Genomic DNA, 14,109 nt, shown 5'->3' with positions numbered 1-14,109 from the left:
GTTATGAACCTTGGAAAGAAAGAACTGCTTCAGACTGGAAGAAACATCGTTTTCAGATGTCAGCCCAGCAGGATTTTGAATGACGAACTATACTGAGGAGTGCTGCTTGTTGGTTGTTGTTTTGTGGTTTTTAAAATTCTGTCACATTATTAACAGCAATGTGCAAGTAGTGTGCAGTTAGGTCTCCTTCAGTGTGACAATCTCTGAGTACTTTATTGAAATGAAATTCTCACAGCACAGTGAGAAAATTAGGCAATGTTATTAAAACATGGATCATTTGTTTGCCAGAGTCTACCGTTTCTAGGAATGGAACGTGCATTGACTACTTATCCTGAGAAGCCACCAGATTAATTTGAGGCTTTGGCCTTAATTTTTTGATATTTGCTAATCTTTAAATGCTTTACTCTGCAGTTGAATTAACGTCAGTGTTGCTTTCATGTGTGTTAGGTGCCTAGCATTTTTAATGGCATTCAGTTATTAGCGTTTGGAAAGGTTTCTGTGCTTAGAAACACATCTATCACATTTTATATGATTGTTTTGAAGAATCCACAAATGACCGTGATGATGGCAGTTTTTCCATGTTCTGTGAGCATTTCTCAGGCGCAACTGCTGCTGAAGAGGTTCACTGAAGAATTTTCAGCAATGGGGTCATGAGGTTGGACATCTGAAGTCTTTGAAGTACTAAGCACCTGCAAAAGGTAAGTCACTTACTTACTTCCTTATATAAAGGTAAGGATGCATGATTATGCAAGCCATTTTTTCCAGCTGAAATATGTGTGTCTCATAGGAGTCTGAGCCATTGAGAAAAATTATATAGAACTATTGAGATTTCCGTATATAATGTCTGACTCCTGTGATATTGTCTCCTGTCTTCTCTAACAATTGAATCCAGGCAGATGTGTTAAAAGTGGCCTGAATAATAGATTCAGCATCTTCTTAGTTTGCATTCAAACAATCCCTTTATGGTTGAATGTAAGCTTGCTAGGAATTTTGCTCTGGGCCTAGAAATACACCAGCAAAGCCTTATAAATCATTTCCAGGAATGATTTTTGTAATCCAGAGAGTGTCTGAAAAAAAATCATATTTTATCTTGCACCCCTGAAACCTGGTCATGCTTGGATAGCAAATGCTGGAGAGGGTGTGACAGTCCTCTCAGTCTTCTGCCAGATGCTGTGTCTGCAATATTTGAACCTATCCAGGCATTTGTGACCCCATGAGTATTGCTTTGGATGTCCTTGTCAGACCTTTTGACAGCAGCTCACTGTACATTTATGTCTGATTTTTCGAATCACAGGGGGGAGAGTGTGTATAGAAGGAAAGAAACTCAAGGGAAAGCTGAGTTTGTGGGGGAGAAGGGAGGGATGAGAATGAAATATTTGAGTATCTATAGGAAATGGAAGGAATAGAAGTTTCCTGGAAGTTCTGTAATGCCTGTTGGTGATCTTACTGGAGCTTTAATRGGAGTGAACATGAGTTTCCAACATGCTGTGCAGTTTTTGGAATTTTGTCCAGGATCTTCACTTTCATAAACATCATTGTTTTGGCCCAACAGTCTTTGACTGGATTTATTCCTGTTCTCACTGCTGCAGCTTTCACATTAACACTGGGATCATTTATTCTTGCTTTGTGCTGGTAATGCTGAGAGCAGCATAGAGGATTTCTGTGCCCTTAGTACTCCTGACTCCAAAAGAAATGCTTGAATACTATTATATTATAAAAACCAGGTTGGAAAAATAGCGTCTAATAACTGAGTCCCCATTTTCTATGTGGTAGGGCGATTAGATATTTGATTTAAAAGATGCTTTTGTATTTTTTTAGGCCTTATTGCTCACTTCAGCAAATTCTGTGTGAACCATGTAGAGTTTGTAGTTTAGCTATCATCTGTAATTCTTTGACTCTTTCTTTTAAAATGCCAATTCTTGCAAAGATAGAATTTCACTAATAAAGTACAAGTCTTGTGATTTTGATCATAAAAAAAGCTTGCCTGCAAGCCTGGTCTCTCCCTTCTCTGCATGCAAATTAAATGCCTTTTTATTCTAAGTAGAAGAACTCTTTAAAAATCAAATATGCCTGGGGAAAGACTGCACAGAGCTACTGATTATTTTTGTGATGTCTGCTAACTGCATTGTACTCAGTTCTGAAACTACATGAGTCATGAATGCTGTGTATCAGTGGGAGACCATCTATTTGAGTTGCATATGACAATCTGTATTAATGTTGATAAATTTGGGTGATGTACACAAGAAGAGACCATTGCAGAGTGTGCATGAGGTTATGATATATAGTAGTTAAAAAGACTGGGAGTATGGATGTGTTTTACTTCCTAGGCCACTTGTTGATGTATCGTGTGACCATAAAATAGCATTAATATTTATGTGTGTCTATTTTCACTTTGTAAAATGGAGATCATAGTTATCTCTCAGTGTAATCGTTAGCATTCTAACTCCTTGAATGAGAGCTATCACACAAGCACTATTTGTTTTTGTACACAAGCCTGTTCATGAGGTTCATTTCTGCAGAAATTTACTTAAGAGTTTTACTTATAAGTTATGTTTCCATACTAGAAATTTCCCCCTCAATTGTTTTTCTCCAGGTACCTATTATTATTTTTTTTTAACTCAAGAAAATGAAGCTCAGATGGTGATCATTGTGGCAAATGAAGAGAAATGCTTAAGTAAATTGAGGTGGATTTTCTTTCTGTTTTTTGACATGGATAGATGTGACTTTTATTAACCCCGATGTGATTATAGATGGCCTGTGCAGAGTTGAAATGGAATGCCTGGGGTATAACCTAATGTGTAAAGAAGACTGAAGTCAAGAAAAATCCCTTTGTATTTGGAGTACAAGCCAGGGCAGTATGAAAGGACTAGGGAGATTTTTTTTTTGGCACAGAACAAAGAACAATTTTTTAAGGATAGACGTGGAGTGGGGAGAATTGGAGGAGAAATCAGCTTTCATAAACCACAGTAATCTGTTTTTTATTTCCCCCCTTCCCACTCCACTTCTTGTGTGGTTCTTATGTCTTCAGTGCATTCATAGCTGTGAGTGCAATAACAAGCAGAAGGAAAATAGATGCAGTAGTGCTGGTGCCGATAGAGGCTGATGCACCTTGTTCTTTGAGTGGATTTTGCAGCTGATCTTGCAGAAATCCTAATCTAGTTAGTTTTAAATTGTATTAATTGACATAGTACAGAGAGAATCTATTTAGTGAAGAATAGTCGGTAGTCCCTGGTTTAAATCTCAATATTTCTCTTTGGTGCACTATTCCAGTAATCCACAAATGGGAAGCTGTTGACAACAGGTTGAGAATAATAGAGGAGATTTGAGAATAATAAAGGACATTGTTAAATTTTTTTGGAAAACTGAAACCTTTACAGTTGCCATCTTGAATCTTGTGGACAAACAGAAAAGCACAGTGAATGCTCTTTCATTATATGTCTGTRCAGAGTACTACCCTGTAGTGAATATTTCGAAAGCTGCTGCTRGCAAAGCTCTCACTAAGTGAAATAAACTCCTTTCATGAAAAACTAATCTGTRTCCAGTAGCCACAGAGCTGATCTGCTTTTGGAGACTTAAATCCTTGTGCTTGCTTTGTGCATTCAGTAGGAAATAGGAGAACTCAAATAATACTGTTGCACAGATGTGTCCTGAAAAGCAAGTTCAGCAGCATTCTTCTGCAGGTTTCAAGTTCTGCAAAAGGATTGGAAAGAGAACTGCAGTACATATTTTGTTAGAATGCAGATGAGTTGCTTTTTTTGCTGTCTTCCATTAGCTTTTCCATTGTGAATTAAAGTAGAGAAATCTAGGTGTGAGAGAGTCTGTGTGACTTGCTTGATGGTGAAAGGGTCTGTGCCAGTAAACATGTTTCTGTGCTCTACTTCTTGAGGTTCTGACTGCCAAAAAGAATGGGTGGTGCACGTATTTGATTTCGACCAGCCAGCATCGTTTGATTTATTTATTTWTTTTTTCCTTCTCTGTCTTTCTGTCCTTCCTGCCCCAAGCAGCTGAAAAGCATCAAGAGACAAAGCAAAGATACTCTCTCCTTGGGAAGTATTCTGTTAGTACATGCAAATGAATGCAGCTCAAGAAGCCTGCTTGGAACTGAGAGAGAAGTACCCAAGGATTTCTAGTTGGAATATGCTGTGACAATGACTGGTGAGGGATCATGCCTAGTAAGGCCTGAATGGGTTCATGTTGTTTTGTGTGGAGAAATCATTTCTTCTGAAAGTGATAGAAATTGTGTTAGTTACTTTCAAAGATTATCTGAGCTCCTAGATAATACATTTGTGAGCTAAAGGATTGAGTTTGGAGCTGAGAATTACATGATTTAAGCTTATTGAATGATGTCTGGGGCAAATTACCTGATTTGTTTTGCCCTCGTTTTYCCCAAGAGAACTATTGCTGTACTTGCCTATCTTTCTGCAGAGGTCTGGAATGAGAATGTGGGGTTTTTTGTGTATATGGCTTTATAATGAAAGAAAAGACATTACTATTAATGTAGTCTGTAGCTGAATGTTGTGGCATTGGCATTTTATTTAAAAATAGTAATGAAAAGAAATAGTGCATGTTCTTTAAGGGAACTGAGGAATTTTGTTCTTGCTATTGATTGCAAACCTTGATTCTGACAGCTTTTCCTGTACTCATGCAAGTTCACTTCCAGGCAGAACGTCAACATAAGAGCACAGACTATATGAGTCTATTCACAATGTGTATTGAGGATGTGAGTGATATTATTTATTTGTATTTGTCCTTTTCGGGGACTGAATTTTACCCTTGAAAACAGATCTAGCTTTACGTGAATAGAAAACCTTAGGCTGCTAAGAAGATGAATACTGAAGAACTTGGTGCCATTCTGTCACAGTGGGATCTCTCACATGGGAACAGTTCAGGGATGCAAGTTGTTGCATGTCCCATAACTTGAATTTCACATTTGGGTCATCCATGACTGGAGAGTTAACTGGAAGATGTGGTAGTATCAAAGTATCATCCAGGAACATTACAAAATTACCCTTTGAGGGTAACTAGAGATGTCTGTGTAAGAAACTGAATCCACATTTCGGAAGGGCATTTGGAAGGAAAGGTTTTGGGATGGAGTACCCCAAATCCATGGAGAATAGTAATATTCAGACAGGTCCTCTGCACTTGTAAAAGAATGTAGCTCCATTGGTGTCATTTAGAACTATGTTTTTTTTCCCATAGATTTACAAAAATACAGTAAGAAAAGATGTTTTTTAATTTTAGTTCTCAAAAAAAAAAAAAAAAAAGCACAGTGTTGTTCCTTGTCACTCCAACTGAAGAATACAGTAATAACATTAAGACAGCTTCAGTTTTGGCATTAGTTTGTGTGTCAAAAGCATGTTTGCATGCAAAGATCAGTTTTCTGTTTCTTTTTTTTCACAGAGAATAACATGATCATGGGTACTGGTAGTTCATTTCCCCTGCACTAGAAAATGCTGCTTCTTTGGTAAAACAGCTGCTGTGTCTGTACGGTGTTTTCTGAAGTGATCTGCAGGCCTATTTGCAATGTATTGGAAATGTCTCATGTCAGTGGTAGACTTGTGGCCTTTTTAGTATGAAGGAAAACATGCTAGTCTTTACAGAAAATTTATTCGAGAGGCCATGCTGCCATGATTTATGATTTGTGTAATTCAAACAGATTACAGAGATAATATATTCTATGCAAATGTACTTATACTGGGAATGCATGTTTATTCACTAAACTGTAATGTTCTCTGACCACTGAGGGAAAGCCATAGTACAGACAAATATTATGATTGATTGCTTAGTGGATTCAAGCCTCTCTTTCAAAAACTGATGCCTCCATGATATTGCAACTTTATTCTGATAGAAATTACAAATTCAGATAAAGTTCAGAACTAATCGAAGCTCCAGCTGATGTCTTTGTKTAGCTTTTTTTTGTATTTTATGTGTAGGGGGTTTTTTTGTGTTTTATGTGTCTTGTGAATTAAATAGATGCACATTTTAAAGCACTGATACGGACAAAAGTAAAATTTCTACATCCACATTTTAAGCCTTCTGATTGCTTGAATATATTTTCTTTCTTGAAGTTCTGTGTGGATTCTCAGGATTATCTGCAGTCATTGTAGAGGTCTTATCCTCTTTGTTTTATATTTCATTTTTTACATTATTTGCTTTCTTGTGGTAAATCAGTGTTAATTGTTCTAATGAAAAGGGTGGCATAAATTGTGTATTAAAGGTATGTTTTCAGTAAAAAATTTGTTATGTTTGATTACAGAAGAAATTGGCGTATAGATAGTGGCACAAATTCAAATTATTCATGAAAGCATCCATTGTCAACTTATAAGTTAATACAGTAGTAGAGCAGCATTTCCCATTTGAATATAGATGAACAGGATTCAGTAAGAATATTTCTTTTTCTTTTAGATTGATTCATATAAAGACTTGCCCTCGAATAGCAATGTTGCTGTTATGTTTATTATCGAATATAGTATAAGAGCACTTGTGGATTTTTTTAATTGTTTTTCTTGTTGTTTTGGGTAGTTATATTTCCATAGATTTTTTTTTTAATACAAGCTGTTTTTAAAAGAAGAAAAAGAATATTTATATTGCAATACCTCCCTGTTCCATAGGAGTCTAATTTAAAGGGAACTCTGTGCTCACAACAACRGTGGTGAGGGGGATGGATTATTTGCTTTAGTAATACTTACCTACACTAATTTATTTGAASAGACTTTTGGATATTAAGAGATATCAGGGTGGATGTGTTTAACTCAAGGAAAGTGGGGGATTTCTGGCAACTGCTTCTCCCACATGCCAGCAGTAGGTCTGTGAGAGACAAGCAGGTAGTAAGCAGCAGTTACTGAGTTATGAGCAGCAGTTCTTGCTGGATGCAGCCAGGTTCTTATATGATGCCCATTTCTATACTGTCTGCCTGCCTGTGCTTGAATGTGCATTTTGGCTGAGGAACGTTTAGGCGGATTCCAGAGACAGCAAACTATGGGCTAGATAAATTGGCATAAATTGGTTTAGCTCATTGAGGTCAGAAGAGCTGTGTCAATTACAGCAACAGAATATCTTTCTCCTTACTTTCTCAATGCCTCTTTTGATTATGGATTGCTGTGCAAGGACAGATTTGGAAAAATGGATTGATAAGTAGCTTTTAATGCATTATGAATTAGTTTTGAAAGACGATTTTTGCCATTTTATCCTATTCATCCCTAACTAAAATTGAGCTGCTGTTCTGTGTTAGAGGGTTTGCTGCTCAAAGTAGGAAACTATTGGAATAAATAAAAAAGTTGTATGAAATGTCCCAGTCACTACAGAAATAGCTAGCAGACCTGAGCAAAATACTTCTTATGGACATTCTGCTGAAAAAGCTCAATGCTACATACATTTTCAGTCTGAAAGGACTCTAGATAAGTCCTGCTGTTAAAGTTTTTGATACTCAGACTGCAAAACAATTTACAAATAAATAAGGATCTAAAAAATAAGTGTGCAGCATGGAAGGTGCCCGAAGCTTTCTAGCTTACTGTTTAGGTTGATGATGTTAATTAAACTTGGGTGTTCCAAGCTCCTGAGCTGACGCTGATAGATTTCTCTGTCTCTTTGCCTAGGCTGCCGAGCCCTCTGTGTGCAGGAGATCTATCCTGCCCTTCAGACCTCGCTTGCCTTGACTGTTTGGTCCTCAGCGACTCGCCTCCATGTGGCCTCATGGACAAAAGCAGCTCTGAGCTCTTTCTGATTAGCCATATCCTGATGGTGTGCCCTCAGTCCTTCCTTCCCTTAAAAACAAAGTTGCTCTGAGCTCCTCTCAAGAACAGACAATATCTACCTGAGTGCTTATGTGCAACATGAAGTTGGGAGCTCAAATTTACAGGGATATTTGGTGAATCTGTTATAACTGCAGTTTGGCTTGTACAGAAAGATTGTGTGTACTGCCTTTTTTTTTTCTCTCTTCTCCTCCTAGGAGCTGTAAAATCATTTCAGTGTAGAACATAGGGATTATGCAAGAGATTGCCTGTATGTACATGGTACTAGAAAATTACTTGTTTTATTTTAAGACTACTTAATTGAAATCCAAAAGCACCTGCTCTGTTCCATTCTTGGCCCTTTCTCTTGTACTTAGTCCTTCGCTGTGAAGTAGATACGGTTGTGTGTTAGTTTCCTTATCTGTAGACTACATTCCTCGACAACATGGATGTGAATTTAAGAGTATGTGGCAAGGCTGCAGTACTAACCAGCCTTGTAACAGGTTGGCTCAGCTCCATGATGAAAAAGCCAGATGTTTGCTACCCTTTAGTGTTTTTGACTGCCAAAGGAGTAAGTACAAAGAAGGGTTACTACCAAATGGTCAATATTAGACCACATTTTATGATGAACTGATAGGCATGATCAGACAAAACTAGACAACAGAAAAATTAGCTTGCTTTGTTCCAGGGTCAGGAAATTACTAACTGGAGGGCTAGAGTGCAAGCATGCTTTGGTATGGGCGCAAAAGCAAATTACCCAGAGCACTACAAATTTCTGTACTTCAGTATTTGACTGTATATGTGCTGTAAGCCCACTCAAGCTGTGGATAAAAATGTGCCAGTTCAGACTTCCTTTATGGCCTTACTCTGCAACAGAGAGAGTCTAATGTTTTTCCCCAGAGTCAACTCCAGTGGCTCATCTGGACTGAATTATTCATCTATACCTTTCACTGATATATTTTTTTTCCTATTTGTCCAATTCTAAATGAGGACAATTGTCAGGAAGTTTGAAAAGTGATCTTTTTGTGAAAGAGCCTACCTTGATGTCATGAGATACTGCTGTTCTCCTATAATCYGTGGAGGACGTAGAACAGCAGGGCATGAGTCCTATCCTCTGGTGTTGGTTCATTCTTACCTCCTATACAAAGACTGCTAAGTTTCCATCTGGTAGCTTATATGCAGATAGTATGATTTCATTTTTTTGTCCTGGATGTTCCCTGCTATTTGATGTACTTCAGTTTTCTAAAAGATGGTCACAACTAACCTCTAATCCTCTGAGAATAGGAAGAGAAGGGTCATCACTCCACAGGTATCATGCACATGTTATGTTTTATAGCCAGATTTGCTGCTATTCTTTATTATGAATATTGGGAGTTACCTGAAGCACACTTTTCCCAACTCGCAGGTTCTCGCTTTTGGGTATCAAGTTGAGTGACTGCTTCATCGAAAAACACATCCCTATGTTTTTCCATGATTATTTTCACAATAACATAAAGCTTATTTATTATTATTTTGGCTTTCACCCCAAGGTCCAGGTGCTATTACAGTGAACATCAGATGTGTGCTTTCCAAATGTGAAGGAATAATCCCTATACAAATCTGTGATTTCAAAAGCAAAAACAGGCAGAGAATGAGAGGGATTCTAGCACATAGACAAAGCAATATTAGACTTTTGTGGTCTCTTTCTGTTAATCCTTTTGCAATGAAAGATGTTGAATTCTCTTCACTTTTCAGTTTCCTCATTGTTTTCTGTCCCTACTCTCTGTCCTAGGGTTTTTCTGTAAAAAAGATAGTAGCTCACAAAATAAGCAGAAATTTAAAGTAGTAAATATAATGGGTTCAGAGCTGAAGAGGTAGAATGTTGTGCTGAGTGGCATATGCATAATTACTGTAGGACCACATTGCTATATTCCAGAAGCCATCTGGAAGAACACCTACATTTTGAATCACTGTTTCTAAAGTTTTGATTTGAGCAGTGTGCTTTTTCCTRTGCTTTTGTAGTGTAGAAACAGAGAGAGCTAGAATTATAGAGTTACATCAATGTTACAAAGCCCAGAGAGTTCCAATAAAAATGAGCAACATACTAAAAATTAATTATATCATGCTCTTGGAGCTGTCTGATTTTTTCCTTGTGCTTCTTTACCTTAATGATACAATTAACTGAAGTTTTTTTGAAACTTATTTCATTCCAAAGGACAAACTAATGCTACTGACATTAGGATATGACTACTGTGGTGACTGGTGCTGCAGACATGCAGTTTGCATTAACAAATGTAGTTGTGCACAAGATGTTGATAAATGCTGATTTTGTGCCTTTTCACCTCTGATTCTGATGTTCACATGCAGCAAATTAATGCTATCAGGTTTAGGAGCTGTGATGAACTTTCAATGGGATTCTGTGAAGCAGGGTGTATTATTATGAGTAATTTAGCTTGGGAGATAGTAAGGTTGTTCTTTTACATTTGTGAAGACGGCTCATGAGGTTTTCATAATTGAATATGTTGTATATTGCCTCTTTCCATGTGAGGATCAGCAAAAAGCATAAGCTTTCAATGTATCCCGTTTTTCCTGTGAAGATACAGGAGAGGTAGGACTAGAACACGTCCGCTCCTCAGCCCTCTATTCTGTGAATTTTCCTCCCATGGAAAAAACTGTGGGTAGCTTTGAAAATAAAGAATATAATTTTTATAATGGATAAATGCATGTGATCTCTGCTGTTTTTTTCTTGGTCAGTGTGTGCAAGTGTGTGCATGTATGTGTGGTGTTTTCTGTTGCTGCTGCTGCTGGGTTTTTTTATTTAAGTGAAAAATGTTCAGAAAAGCAGACTGGCATTACTAGAACAGATACTGTTACTAATTCCTAAGAGTTAATGAGAAGTCCTGGAAGGATGCTACTTTCACCTGCAGTCAGTTCAGAGCTGCTGAACATGTTTGGTGAGAGAACAAGGAAGAACTGGTACACTTATTAAACTTACTTAGTTCCTCCTGTTAATAGATCTGTAGGTCTAATTTTGCAAATCTTTGAGATGGTAACTCAGATGTGAAATGGCTCACACTGTGAATCAGAACATCCCTTTGGCAYAGAGCTTCAGGAGCCCTTGGAAAGCTTTGCCAGACATCTTTGGAATGTGTTTGATGTGGTTTAATTTTATTTAATCAAAATTAAAAAGGGAAGGCATTATTAATAGAGAGGGAAAGACTGCTATCATCTAAGAGTCTGATTTGCTTTTGTTTCATATAAAAAAAATCTACCAGTAAAATTATGACTGGCTTGTCTTCCTCCTCCCTTTTTGTTTTTGGAATCTGTAGCATTGGATGAAGCTATTTCTGGCTGAGTCATCACACATAGGATGACAAAATGTGGCATATGGGCGTGGGTGCACAGAAAGAATGCATTTGGCGCTTCGAAATGATTTGTGTATGAAATAATCTGGTTTTGGATTTTAATGAGTAAAATCTTTGTTTTAGTTGTCCAAGGTTATTTGCAGTCCCAAATGATGCAGACAGAGTATTTTAATAGCAACCATTTTTTTTTWAAAAAAAGAAACCTTAAATGTTGGTAATAGGAGATTTCAGATTCTGGCATCCTAGTCTGTTCCCTTTTATCTGTGCAAGAAAATAAACATTGCCTGTTTCTYGCACTAATGATGGTCTGCATGTGTTTGTTCCATTAAGAGAATTGATTCAGTGTTTTAGTGTTACAGAAAGGGTGATTGAAAGGGACCTCCTCGAATTGTAGAGCCTGTTCCTGCTGTCACAGAAACCACATTGCRTAATACTATCTATAGATGTAGCAAATTCTATTTTAAAACTGCTTAGCTTGTCATCTTGTGCCTTATTTTGGAATAGTGTTCCAGAATTTCAGTCTTCTGTTAGAAATCATTCTTTAAATTTCTAGCCTGAACTTTTTTGTGCTGTTTTCCCCTATTCCATGCTTGTGCAATGTTGTCTGAAATAGCTGTTTTCCCACCTCATGTATTTATGGAACGTAGTCATGTCTCCTGTCCGCCTTCATTTTTACAAGGTACAAGAGGCAAACTCTTTAAAAAATGAATTCTCAGAAAATGAACTTCCTTTTACCATAATCACTGTAGTAGCCTGCTGTGCACTTGTTTTAGTTTTGAAAACATCCCTTTTCAACATGTAGCCAGATGCTATTGCAGTATAGCATTACAGTAAAAACTAATAAAGCAATTGCAGATTTATACTGATAAAGCACAGCTATTGGCTGACTCTCTTTTTTGCTTGCACACTCTCTTTTTTGCTCGCGCACTCTGGTGTTAGCAATACCTATTGATAATTCTTTACAGCTTTTCTGTTGTCATCTATTACATAATGCTTCTCATATTAAAAATCCTGTCAGTTTACCACAGTTTTAGCATGCCGGATAAATACTGTGAAAAGGATTCAAGGCCCTTCTGGATGCAACCCTGTCTAACATGCTCTAGGTGACCTGCTGAGCAGGGAGGTTGGACTAGATGGTCTCCAGAGATCCCTTCCAACCTTACTGATTCTATGATTCTATGACTAAAAGCATGTCTGCATCTTGGTCCAGAATGCTGTCCAGAAGTGTCTTAGCAAGGATGAACTTAAGGTGGTACTTATATGGAGCAGAGTGCATGTCACTGTGTTGAACTAACTAATTCCTGAAAGCAGAATGGTTGATGTGTTGCTACCGCCAGGCTGATTAACATTATTCACATTGCTTAGCAGCTCAAGTGGGATCCACTACAGAGCAGCTGAACGATGTGGTTATGTAGAGCTAGTATGGGTTCTAGAAGCTGCATAGGTCTCTAAACAGCATTTCCATTGCATGTTTAGGTATGTCCCAAGTTCTCTAGTCTGTCCTTGGATTCTAGTAACCCCATTGTTTGCTGCTAAGGAATAGCAGTCCTGTACCTTTTATTAGTTCTTGACAAACACTCTCATATTCATCATATTTCCTTCTGACTCTGTAGCAGACTCGCCTGTCTAACCATTCCTTTTCCAGTCCTGTTTTATAAGCCTTTCTTACATTGTTGACTTTTCCCTAGTTTACCAGCGTCTAGGTATTGTATGAAAGAACTCCCTTCCCTAACTTGACATGTTTATTTTATATTTACAACAGAAATCAAAAAGAACAGCAAGTTGCAAAGAGCAAGTTGCAGACATGCAGAAATATCAACTGATGAAAACTAATTTGCATCAGATTGTATTGAACATCAAAAATAAGCATGCAAGAAGCCAGCAGAACCAGGTTTCAATTTTGTCGGTTTATATTTGCCAGATAGAATGTTCAGGCCTTGAAGTCTAGAAAGCGAAGTATCCTTTTGCTTTCCTACCTGGAAATGTCTGTCTCCCTCAACTTTTGAAGGAGCATAGATTTCTATACAGGGTGGCTAAGTAAATGATATGAATATCACCCGACTGTAGTGTGAAATCTTTCATTTCCTGAGGACTGGTATGTAAAAGATTTAAGTTGTATTTTGTGATACTGACATAACCTGCTATCCATCAGTGATACATTCCTGAAAAATGTGACAATTAATGGTTTGATTGATAGCAAAGTAATTTTTTCTACAAGAATGCCATAAGAGAGAGGGGGAAAATGCAGAAACTTACAAAGTACACACAACTGAAATGCACAGGGACAGTATGCATGATGTAGAGGGAAAGAGACTATCTCTTCTTTCTTTGTAAGGGAACTACTGGTAGTTAGAGACTTGCTTTGATTCTCTGTGATTGATTGGCCACAATTTCTACTGACTTAAGTATCTTAGGTAGTCAGCTAGAACCAAGTGTTATGTAGTCATTTTTTAAAAAAATCAGCAAGTGAAGTAGCACATGCAGTAGATGATCACATTTTGTCCTTAAAGTAATGTGTAATAGGAGTTAATTTTTGCAACATAAACAAGTCATCCATGGAATTTCTTTTATCTTTCAGTTCTGGTTGTATTCATACTTTTGTCTAATGGTTTTCTGTGTAGCTCATGTCCTCTGGAAGAACTTCAGATTCTGAAATCATATTCTATCTTAAATTCTAGTGACCCCTAGCTGAAGATTCCCAACTCTTCACATATCACAAGTATGAAAAGCTATTATTCAGCATGTTTTCCAGAGGGGAACTCAGACCCTAAAGAAATCTGGCAGGGGTTAGTATGTTAAAAAATTCTTTTTTGACTTGTGGTGCTGGATACTTTGGATTATGTTATGGAAAGAATGTCCAAGTTTTTTTCAGAACAAGCTATGTAATAGCACATATCAGGAGCCTGTGTGGACGCCATTATCCATGCTGTGCCATGGTGTGCCATCTCCCAGGTCATAGGAATCTGTAAATTGAGTAAATGTCGTCCTTCCCACCACACTTTTTTAAAGCTGGATCTGTTTGATAGAAGGAATTT

General features: G+C 37.5%; 1 long non-coding RNA gene across 1 annotated transcript; it reads left to right on the top strand.

The window, feature by feature from the left end:
- Positions 1 to 483: 483 nt before the first annotated feature.
- On the top strand, positions 484 to 7,619 carry LOC146591451 (uncharacterized). The gene is made up of 3 exons (XR_014896764.1): positions 484 to 698; positions 4,005 to 4,155; positions 7,596 to 7,619. It is a non-coding gene; the product is annotated as an uncharacterized LOC146591451 (long non-coding RNA).
- The last annotated feature ends 6,490 nt before the right edge of the window (positions 7,620 to 14,109 follow it).

The sequence above is a fragment of the Rhea americana genome, unplaced genomic scaffold (assembly GCF_003343005.1).
Source record: "Rhea americana isolate MKP2758 unplaced genomic scaffold, rheAme1 scaffold_37, whole genome shotgun sequence".
NCBI classification, from domain to species: Eukaryota; Metazoa; Chordata; class Aves; order Rheiformes; family Rheidae; genus Rhea; species Rhea americana.
The sequence above is the reverse complement of the archived record's forward strand: the minus strand, read 5'-3'. Positions and strand labels throughout refer to the sequence as shown.